Genomic DNA, 11071 nt, shown 5'->3' with positions numbered 1-11071 from the left:
CTACTTGTTGTGTGTCGCCCCACTTAAACTCCTCCCCCTTTTTCTGAAGTTCGTAGAGGGGGCTGCACAGATGGGCAAATCCTCGCACAAACCGTCTGTAGTAGTTACACAAGCCGAGAAAAGCCTGGAGCTCAGTGAGGTTTCTTGGGGTCCTCCAGTCGTTCACAGACTTCACAAGCTCCGGGTTCGGGCTGACTCCGTCTCCGCTCACCACATGCCCCAAGAACAGGACCTCCCTCCGCAGCAGGTGGCATTTAGATGGCTTGAGTTTGAGACCGTACGCCCGGATGCGCTCCAAGACCCTCCCCAGGCTCTGCAGACCCTCTTCGACTCCACGCCCCAGCACAATGATGTCGTCGAGGTATACAAGCAGGTGTCTCCACTGTAACCCTCTCAACACCACCTCCATCGCACGTTGAAATGTGCCGGGCGCATTGCACAGCCCGAAGGGCATTCGGGTGTACTCGAACAGCCCATAGCGTGTTATAAAGGCTGTCTTTCCACGATCATCCGGGTGCACTCCAATCTGCCAATATCCACTTTGCATATCTAAAGTCGAGAATACAGTGGCCCCCTCGAGGGTGTCCAGACACTCTTCGATCCGCGGCAGTGGATATGCATCTTTGAGAGTCAGGTCGTTGAGTCTTCTATAATCTATGCACCACCGCACACCTCCGTCCTTCTTTCTAACTAACACCACTGGAGAGGCCCATTCCGAAGTGGATGGTGTAATCACTCCGGCCTCTAGCATGCTCTTCAGGTGCCGCTCCTCTTCTTGTTGAAAGCCCAGGGGCGTGCGCCGAGCCGGTTGTCGGACAGGTTGGCCTTCGCTAGTGTTGATTCGGTGCTGGACCGCATCGAAGCGCCCCAGGTCCGCGTCACTGGCCGCGAACACGCCCTGGTGTTCAATCAGGAGTTGTTGCAGGGCCCTCCGCTGATCCTCATCCAACCCTTCACTGGCGGACTCATACAGGGACGACAGATGGTCGGGCAGACCCATAGTTGTTGACGACTCCATCCGTCGGACTGTGGCTGGTTCATTTTTTCGGCTCATGTCGTCCTCTTGTGGGGCCTGAAGCTCCTCTTCCGCCTCCACTAGCACGCCGAGGCAGGCTCCTTTCTTCAGCCTAACTTCTTTCGGCATCAGGTTACACAGTCGCACAGGGACGTGTGGGGCAACGTTGACCAACACACTGCCAGATGAAACTCCCTCGGTGAGGCCAGCAGGCTCCAGGACGGCGGAGATACCTGCCTTGGGGCTTTCCACCACACCCCAGACGTCCTGCTCGCTCTCCGCTGATAGTGTCAAAGAGTCCTGCAGCAGTACGCGAGAGACGGCGTACCCCCCCATGGACGTACCCACGATAACTGTGGCCACTGGCTCCCCTTTGACGTAGACCTGGCCTCCCCCGGATACAGTGACATGAGCGGCCAACATGAGATCTAGGCCCAGGAGGAAGGGGTCGCGGATGGGCGCGACGAACACATCCCATTCGATGGTCTTGGGGCCCAAGCGGATGGTCACCCTATACTTCGGGGTTTCAGCCATGTCTTTACCCTCTTCAGCGTTACGCAGAATGGCGATTCCGACGCTCGGCTGGTCGGCCAGATTTAATCGTTGGAATGTGTCTCGGGACATCACCGTGGCTTCGGCCCCTGTGTCAACGATGCACTTCAGCTGCAGGCTGTTCACGGTGATGGGAATGACGAGACTGGGTCCATTCCCCGAGGCTCGGCCGAGATTGACTGATGGCTGCTCGCTGACCTTCCTCGGAGCCCTCGGGCTTGGTGACCGTGAGTTACACTCTCGCTTGAAATGGCCCTCCTCTCCACACTGGTAACAGGTCCCTTTGCTGCGGGAACTTGGGCTCGGGGACCGCTGCGCGCGTTGCCCCGTGTGCGCGTAGGTAGCCCGCTCAAGCATCCTTCCCCGTTCCACTCCTACTTGTTCTTTGGCCATGTACCGCTCGATGTTTAAGAGCACCTTGTTAATGTTGTCGATGCCACTGGCCAGGCTCTTGAGCTCGGGGGTGCTCATGCTGTCTCCTACCGGCGGAGGACTTGGAGAGCTATCGCAACGCCGCTCGTCTTCCCATGCTACTCGCCGGATTCTCCCTTTTCCTTCAACCTCTCGCCCCAGCGTCGCTTTAAAGTCATACTCGCGTGCCTCAACCTTCCTGATTGCTTCAGCTAGTGTTTTGGGTTCTGCCCCCAGGACTTCATACGCGATGTTTTGGTTCTTCAGCCCGCGCAGAAAGGCTTCTGCAGCGTAGGCCTCCTGCAGTGTAACACCAACCTGCGGGTATGCCAGTGTGACAAGTCTCCTCACTTCCTCGCCAAACTCATAGAGGGTCATCTCTCTGGCCTGCTTAACCTCGCTGAGTTTACGGCGCGCAGTTCCCTCAGGCAGCTCTTTACCGTAGCGGCGGCGTAACTGGGTGATGAGCGCGTGGTAGTCATCTTTTATCGGAGCCGGCTGCTCGATGACAAAAGACATGGCGTTGTCCCTCAGTCGGAGATACAAGGCGTCCAAACAGGTCTCGTCGGTCCAGCCCCTCTTTCTCGCCATCCGTTCGAATGGTCCAACGAAACTATCCCAGTCGCCCTTACCATCAAAAGTGGCGAGGAGCTTGATGTCATTTTCGTGTCCTCGGTCGGGACCTTGTGAGCTTCGGTTGCCGCTCCGACTCTGAAGGTCTCCTGTCTGGCTCTGTTGACCTCTAGAGGAACCTGCCTGCCCTCCAACGCTGTCATCCAGCAGGTTTCGGCCGCCGTTGCTGTCCAGGGACATTTGGCCACCCTGCATCCCGTCGGGGGGTGGTACTGCAGTCGCTCCATTTTTTCCACCATGACCGATCGGAGTGCTGGTAAGTGGTGCGGGCTCACTGGGTCCATTTCCTGTATAGCGCAGGGCTGCTGGGGCCGCTTTGCTGCTCGGCCTGGCTGGCGTCTCCTCGTTGCGCCGGTCGCTCAAGTTAGCCACTGCGGCCATAGCTGCTGGCAACAGGTGATCAGCGCCGTCTCGCTGTCTGGCCCCTGGGTTCTCCCGGGCCGGGGTGAACTGCGAGAGTAGGCTCATGTCTTGCACCGTTCTGCTAGTTCGTTCCCCGAGCACAGCCCCTGCCGACCCTACACCACTATCGCTTTGAGGGCTACTAGGAGAAACCCCTTGCTTCACTACTTGAGCGATGGGCGACAAACCGGGAGGCTCACCTTGGATATCTGAACGATGACGGGCCCAATCGGTGCGCTGAATGGGAGGTGTGGGGGGACGAGATCGCTTAGCCACCGCTTCCGCTAGTCCATCGATACGCGCTGTGAGGGCCTCCATCTGCATCTCTATCTGGCGTTGCATCTTAACCTGGGTCTGGCGTTCCATGTTTTCCATCTGGCGTTGCATCTGAACCTGGGTCTGGTTCATGGTTTCCATCTGCGCCAGGAGGAGCTTCATCCAGGCGTGCTCTCCGGGGTCTTCTGTCCCCACACAAGCACCATCCAGACTCAACTCAGACTGTTCTTTTACATTTTCTTTGTCCTGTGACATTTTTATTTTTCCACTGATTTACGTGACTACTGAAGAAATTACAGTGCTTCACAAAATGGCTGACTCACTCAGTTGCTAGCTAGCTATAGCGATGCCGCCAAAAAGCTGCTAAATGCTGCTTTGAAATGCTGCAGAATGTCAATGCTAATTAGCTAGCGCCACTGGACGTCCTTTTGTGCACTTTCAGGGTGAAACTCGGTGAAAAACAATATCATCACAGTGTGAATGGCGTTGAGAAACTAATGAGTCTTTTTATTCACTTTTTCGTTTGGGTTCCACTTCATAAAGAAGTTTCTTATTCACTTTTTTCGTTGGGGTTCTACTTCATGAAGAAGTACAAAATGGCTTCTTGCTAGCTGGGTTAGCTCACAGTGTGCAGGCTGAATTATGCCGCCATGTGACCGGGGCAGGATCCTCCGGTGTTGAGATTATGGCGAATCCCAACCTTTTATCCCACTTCTGACACCACTTGTCGCGGTTTTTCTATAGCCCGGATAACTATGGATGGAGGCGGGGACTTTTAGGTGCGACAAACCGGGCTTCACCACCGTTAGCTAGATAGCTGCGCCAATGCTAGGGCTAGCCTGCTAGTTAGCTAGTTAGCCGTGTGCTAATGGGTTAGCAAGCTCACCTCGGGACCAGGGCTGGTGATGGAACAGGGCGGCTGAGCTCTAGGCGGGGCGGGAGATGGATGGCTGCTCTCCGGGGTGCGTGTCTCTCTCTCTCTCTGTACTCTGGCTCCGGTGTGACCGGGTGAATGTCTCTCTCAGTCTCTCTGGGGAAGCTCTCGGGGGTAGTCAGCTAGCTACAGGTACCGAGGCAGTCTGCTGCTAACACTACCACTGCTAGCCACCGTATCTACTGTCTAGCCCAGGATACGCTAGGTTTCCCTGCTCCATCCCACGCTAAGGTGACAGTCTACGATATGGTTACTAAACAGTTCTGGCGCTTTGTCTCTCCCGCGGTGTCTAATATAGTTGCGTCTGTGACAGCGCGAGCTAACCTGTGATTGGTCCTCTAGCTGCACGAGCCCAGTGCAACATTCCAAGTACATCCCCAGGCATTTCCCACTACAATAACATAACCACAACAGTCAAATCATGAACACCACATCACTAAAACTACGATTCCAACTTGAACATTGTGACTTCCATGAGCCCTTGCGCTCCCCCAGCACAGAACTGTCAATACCACCTCCTCCAGTTGCTACAGCATTCATACATTATCCAAACCGCTTATCCCAATAGGGGTCACAGGGATCTGGAGCCTATTCCAGCAGTCATTGGGAGACACCCTGGAGAGGTCGCCAGGCCATCACAGGGCCACATTAAATAAGTATCAAGCAAAATTGTTGAAAATGTTTCAAAGACTTGTCGTATGTTTATTATTTTGTTTAGTGGTCATGAGAATATTTACTACTTATGTGTCCCAACAGATTTAGGTTGGGCTCCCTAGATGTCCAGTTGAAGGTAAGCAGTACCACTGGCACCTGTTTGCCTGTTTGCACACACTTCAGCTGGACAGCGGCAGAAAAACATCTATGCCAACAGTAGGTTTGAGCATACCCAGCAGATGAAACGGAAAAGGACTGAGACTTTGGCCTCTAGCAGTGACACTGACCATGAGACTGTGGCCCCTTCCAGCACCAGCAATGACACCAACAACACCATGGGAGTACAGGCAGACTGTGAGCACAAATACCCTCAAGCCACTCATAGCCCAGGCATTGTGGAACCATGCTCAAATGCAGCCTGCAAAGCTACAGTCAAAGCATTAACAAATGGGTATGCTCGACTTAGAACGGAGGTTCATAGTCTAAAGGACAAAGTTGATCTGCTTTCTTTGAACGAAGAGGCATTTAAAGGAAATGATGAAATGGTACAGGAACTCACAGGCCTTCCAAGCTATGCTAAATTAATAGTTGTCTTTACCTTTCTGTCAGGATTTCTGAAAGCTAGTCCAAGACTGACTCCCTTTCATAGCTTTCTGTTAACACTGATGAGAATGAGGCTCAAGTTTACCTCCATACTTTTTTGTTTATTTATTTCGTATGTCTAAGACAAGTGTTGCCAGAATACTTAATAATACATTAGATGTCATGTATTTTAGACTGTCACCACTTATATTTTGGCCATCAAAAGAACAAACTCGGGTCAGTCTGCCCATCTGTTTCAGGGATAACTATAGCAACTGCACTTCTTTCATTGACTGTTTTGAAATATTTATAGAGAAGCCAAAGAACTTGAGAGCTCGTGCACAGACATATTCTCAGTACAAGCATCACAACACTGTAAAATACCTGATATCAATAACTCCACAGGGTGTTATATCCTTTGGGGTGGACGCACAAGCGACAAGCACATCACAGAAAACTGTGGATATCTAGAGAAATTGTCACCAGGAGATGCCATTCTTGCAGATAGAGGCTTCAATGTCAAAGATACGGTTGGCCTGTATTGTGCACAGTTGAAAATACCAGCATTCACCAAAGGCAAGCAGCAACTGCATCCACTGGAACTAGAAGCAACAAGGGGACTGGCTGCCATCAGGATCCATGTGGAAAGAGTCATCGGCCTGGTCAGGAACAAGTACATCATCCTTCAGACCACCATCCTAGTCTCTCTGCCAAGCAGCCACTCAAGGACAACCTACCTCCCTTGAGAAGATAGTAACAGTTTGCTGTGCTCTTTGTAATATTTGCCCATCTGTGGTCCCCACAGAATAGACAGGCAGTAGTTGCATGTAAAATGTAAAACTGATACATCAAGGTAATAAATGTGACCTTTACTGTAACCTGTGGACTTATTGTATTTGGCTATAAATAAATCAACATTTAATGACAATATTTATAGATATATGTATACAACGTTATATCGTCTTCGAAAACATGGTTATTATGTGGAATTCGAATAAGAAATCCCTGCATAGTCTTTTTTTTTCTTGAGCCTGGGGGGGGGGGATTCCTACATGTTTTTTTTTTTGTTCATGTGTCTTGTATACCTGTTCCAAAAAAACTTGAAAATTGAGAAATAAATTTTTCAAAAAACAAATAAATAAATAAACCAACAGTAGTAGTTTACTTTTAATACAAAAGGAACCTTAACGTCTCCAGTAGTACAGCTTTCACTTCATAATGTCTCCTACCATTTAAAAGAGTAACTATGTAGGGGTTAGAAATCATTAGTTGTCTGCCATCTAGCATATATGCTGTGTTTTTATATATATAATCTATGCACAATCTACGGTATTTGCATGTGTTCCGTGATGTCAGATGAATGCGTACAGACCATAAAGACAAAAGAAAAAAAAACAGCAACAGTAGATCAGGGGCCTCATAACATTTATTCCAATTACAGCGTCCAACTTAAAAGGTGCAGGAGCCAGAGCCAGCAGAGGGTTGAGTGGGTGAAACCAACCATTTTCCTCTCTGGTACAAATAGAGGTTAAAAAACTATGGAGGTGGAGGCAGTAACAACTCAGTATTCCTGCGATTTATCATCAGAATCTTGTGGCATAGCCTACACTGGTACAGTAACTGTTTGTATTCACCAGTGATCTTCAATCAATCATAGCTGTCTAGCAGTCATTCGGACACAAATATGGCGGCGGGCATTTCGGAAGTGACGTATTTGGTACCCATGAATTCAGTGGGCACCCGTGTACCCGAAAGTAACCCGGAAGCCCGAAACTTTTTCGGCGTGTGCCAGGAGAGCAATTCTCATAGGAATGAACAGGCGCCATTTTTAGATCTGGTATCCAGTTCTACTGTAATACATCAATGAGTACAACACGATGCATTAACACAAACAGCCCAAGAACTTCTTGCTATGAGCAAATAGGTAGGATTATTTTATTTGTGTTTGACTTTGTTCATGTAATATTGTTTCTTCCTCGGTACCCAGTATCTTGCAACTGTAGAGCAACAAGTTAGTTAACCGAACTAGCGCCATTACTTCCGCTCTAATATTTAGCTCGGCGGCCAATGTTATCTCGTTTTTTGACGTGAGCTATCTTGTTAGCTACCGTATTCACCATCATTAATTCATTATGTGTAGTTCCAGCAACGATCTAGTGGGCTAATCGCTATCGCAGCTATGCGACACACGTTTCCATTTCCTCTGTAGTCACCAATAACACCAACCATTAATTTTAGGAAATTAAGTGACTGAAGAAATGATTAAAACTTAAGAAAATTATTTAGTTATAAATAAATAACTTAAGACACTCATTTGCAGAGGGAGAACTCACAAGCGGAACCAACCCCCCCACCACCTTAACAGAAATTATTGTAAAAAGGCTCATTATATCTGTAACTGCACAGCCACCTGAGTCAATAAAGGTAGGCTCAAATAAAAACCAAATCGCCGTTTTAACACTGCAATGTAGTCCGAGATATGTTTTTAATAAATGTTCCTTATGGAGAATTCAACCCATTTCTCGGCGAAGAAGGAACACAACCACCAGAGGGCGACTCTACCTCATTCCCCGTTTATTGCGAATGAGATGCTGACTGTTATTAGCAACAAGGCCCATGAGAGTGAGTGCTGCTTCAAAACCAGCAAGACTGTTAGCATAAGACAACATTTGCCTCATGGTACAAACACGGTTGGTGATTTAACCCTGCATGAAACATAGATCTCATTTTAAATGGTAAATGGACTGCATTTATATCGCACTTTTCCACTCTACCGAGCACTCAAAGCACTTTGCAATGTATGCCTCACATTCACCGATTCACACACTGATGGCTGAGGCTGTCATGCAAGTGGCCAACCTGCTCATCAGGAGCAGTTAAGGGTTCAGTGTCTTGCTCATGGACACTTCAACATGCTCTCTGGAGGAGCCGGGGATTGAACCAGCATTTTTTCAATTATTAGACGACCCACTCTACCTCCTGAACCATGTGGGAGATTAAAGGTCTGCACAACAACTTAAACTTATTTTCACCAAATACTGATGTACTTGGACACATCCAAGTCAGAGACATCAATCCTGGTCCTTATCTTGACATTTTAGCACAATCTGTATGATCTATATGCAACGCAGTGAATTTCAGCCAAGAATTTATGTGGTTATAACTGCATTATTACAACTGCGGATTGTCGTAGGCTTGGCTGTGTGACGCAGTACCAGTCACAACCCCCCAGCTACACCCTTCCACCTTCTACTGTAAATAAGAAAAATTCAGATTCTACCGCATAGCCGAGCGAGAGACCTATTGAAAGAGAGAGTGAAAGAGACAGAGCGGATAAAATTACTGAGAGACAGACCAAAGTTACAGATTTTTGCATTTTTCAGTAATTCTAATTCGATGTTTTTTACATTTTAGTTTGATTTTTTATAGTTTATATTGTTATATAATTATATATATTTCTATAGTTTATAGAATTAATGCTCTCGCTTCTCTCCATTGTTGCTGTTGACTCAGGTGTTGTCCAGAGTAGTGGGGCGTGGTTTGATACTGCAGCCCCTCCCAATATTTTCCCCAGATTGTGACATTTTTTAAAATAGCAGATAATGGGGCTGTGGTCTCTCTAAACTGGGCTGTTTTGTTGACCTTAAAGTTTACAATTTGTCGTCTGTCTAATCTTGAGGCTAATTTTGTCCTACAAAGTGAAAACATGGGTCCCTTTGTATTTTGAAGCTATATAAAGAAACCCAAAAAAAACCCCCAAAAAAAACCCAGCCACTGAGGATGCACAAGCCAGTGCATCCTTAGTGCCGGTCCCAAGCCCGGACAAATGGGGAGGGTTGCGTCAGGAAGGGCATCCGGCGTAAAATCTTTGCCAAATCAAATATGCGGATCATAAATAAGACTTACATACCGGATCGGTCGAGGCCCGGGTTACCAACGACCGCCACCGGTACTGTTAACCAGCAGGGTGTCGGTGGAAACTATGCTACTGTTGGGCGAAGGAGAAGGAGAGGAGGAAAGCATGTCCAGAGGCAGCTAGAGAGGAGGAAGGGTAGGCATGTGGAGGTGAGAGTTGGAACTTTGAATGTTGGCACTATGACTGGTAAAGGGAGAGAGCTGGCTGACATGATGGAAAGAAGAAAGGTAGGCATACTGTGTGTGCAAGAGACCAGGTGGAAGGGGAGTAAGGCCAGGAGTATCGGAGGTGGGTTCAAACTCTTCTACCATGGTGTGAATGGGAGGAGAAATGGGGTAGGGGTAATTCTGAAGGAAGAGTATGTCAAGAGCGTGCTGGAGGTGAAGAGAGTGTCAGACAGAGTGATGAGTATGAAGCTGGAAATTGAAGGTTTATTGCTGAATGTTATCAGCGCATATGCCCCGCAAGTTGGGTGTGAGATGGATGAAAAAGAAGAATTCTGGAATGAGTTGGACGACATGGTGGAGAGGGTACCCAAGGAGGAGAGAGTGGTGATTGGAGCGGACTTCAATGGACATGTTGGTGAAGGGAACAGAGGTGATGAGGAGGTGATGGGAAAGTATGGAGTCAAGAAGAGAAATGTGGAAGGACAGATGGTGGTCGATTTTGCGAAAAGGATGGAAATGGCTGTGGTGAATACATATTTCAAGAAGAGGGAGGAACACAGGGTGACGTACAAGAGTGGAGGGAAGTGCACACAGGTGGACTATATCTTATGTAGAAGGCACCATCTAAAAGGGATTGGAGACTGCAAGGTGGTGACAGGGGAGAGCGTAGCCAGGCAGCATCGGATGGTGGTCTGTAGGATGACTTTGGAGACCAAGAAGAGGAAGCGAGTGAAGACACAGCCGAAGATCAAATGGTGGAAGTTGAAGAAGGAAGACTGTTGTGTGGAGTTCAGGCAGGAGTTAAGACAGGCACTGGGTGGTAGTGAAGAGTTGCCAGATGGCTGGAAAACCACTGCAGAAATAGTGAGGGAGACAGCTAGGAAGGTACTTGGTGTGTCATCAGGACAGAGGAAGGAAGACAAGGAGACTTGGTGGTGGGATGAGGAAGTACAGCAAATTATACAGAGGAAAAGGTTGGCAAAGAAGAGGTGGGATAGTCAGAGAGATGAAGAAAGTAGACAGGAGTACAAGGAGATGCAGCGTAAAGCAAAGAGAGAGGTGGCAAAGGCAAAGGAAAAGGCGTATGGTGAGTTGTATGACAGATTAGACACTAAGGAAGGAGAAAAGGACTTGTACCGATTGGCTAGACAGAGGGACCAAGCTGCAAAGGATGTGCAGCAAGTTAGGGCGATCAAGGATAGAGATGGAAATGTGCTGACAAGCGAGGAGAGTGTGCTAAGAAGGTGGAAGGAATACTTTGAGGGGCTGATGAATGAAGAAAATGAGAGAGAGAGAAGGTTGGATGATGTAGGGATAGTGAATCAGGAAGTTCAGCGGATTAGCAAGGAGGAAGTGAGGGCAGCTATGAAGAGGATGAAGAATGGAAAGGCAGTTGGTCCTGATGACATACCTGTGGAGGCATGGAGATGTTTAGGAGAGATGGCAGTGGAGTTTCTAACTAGATTGTTTAACACAATCCTGGAAAGTGAGAGGATGCCTGAGGAGTGGAGAAGAAGCATACTGGTACC

Source organism: Lampris incognitus, chromosome 2 (assembly GCF_029633865.1).
Source record: "Lampris incognitus isolate fLamInc1 chromosome 2, fLamInc1.hap2, whole genome shotgun sequence".
NCBI lineage: Eukaryota > Metazoa > Chordata > Actinopteri > Lampriformes > Lampridae > Lampris > Lampris incognitus.
This window is presented reverse-complemented; position numbering follows the sequence as displayed.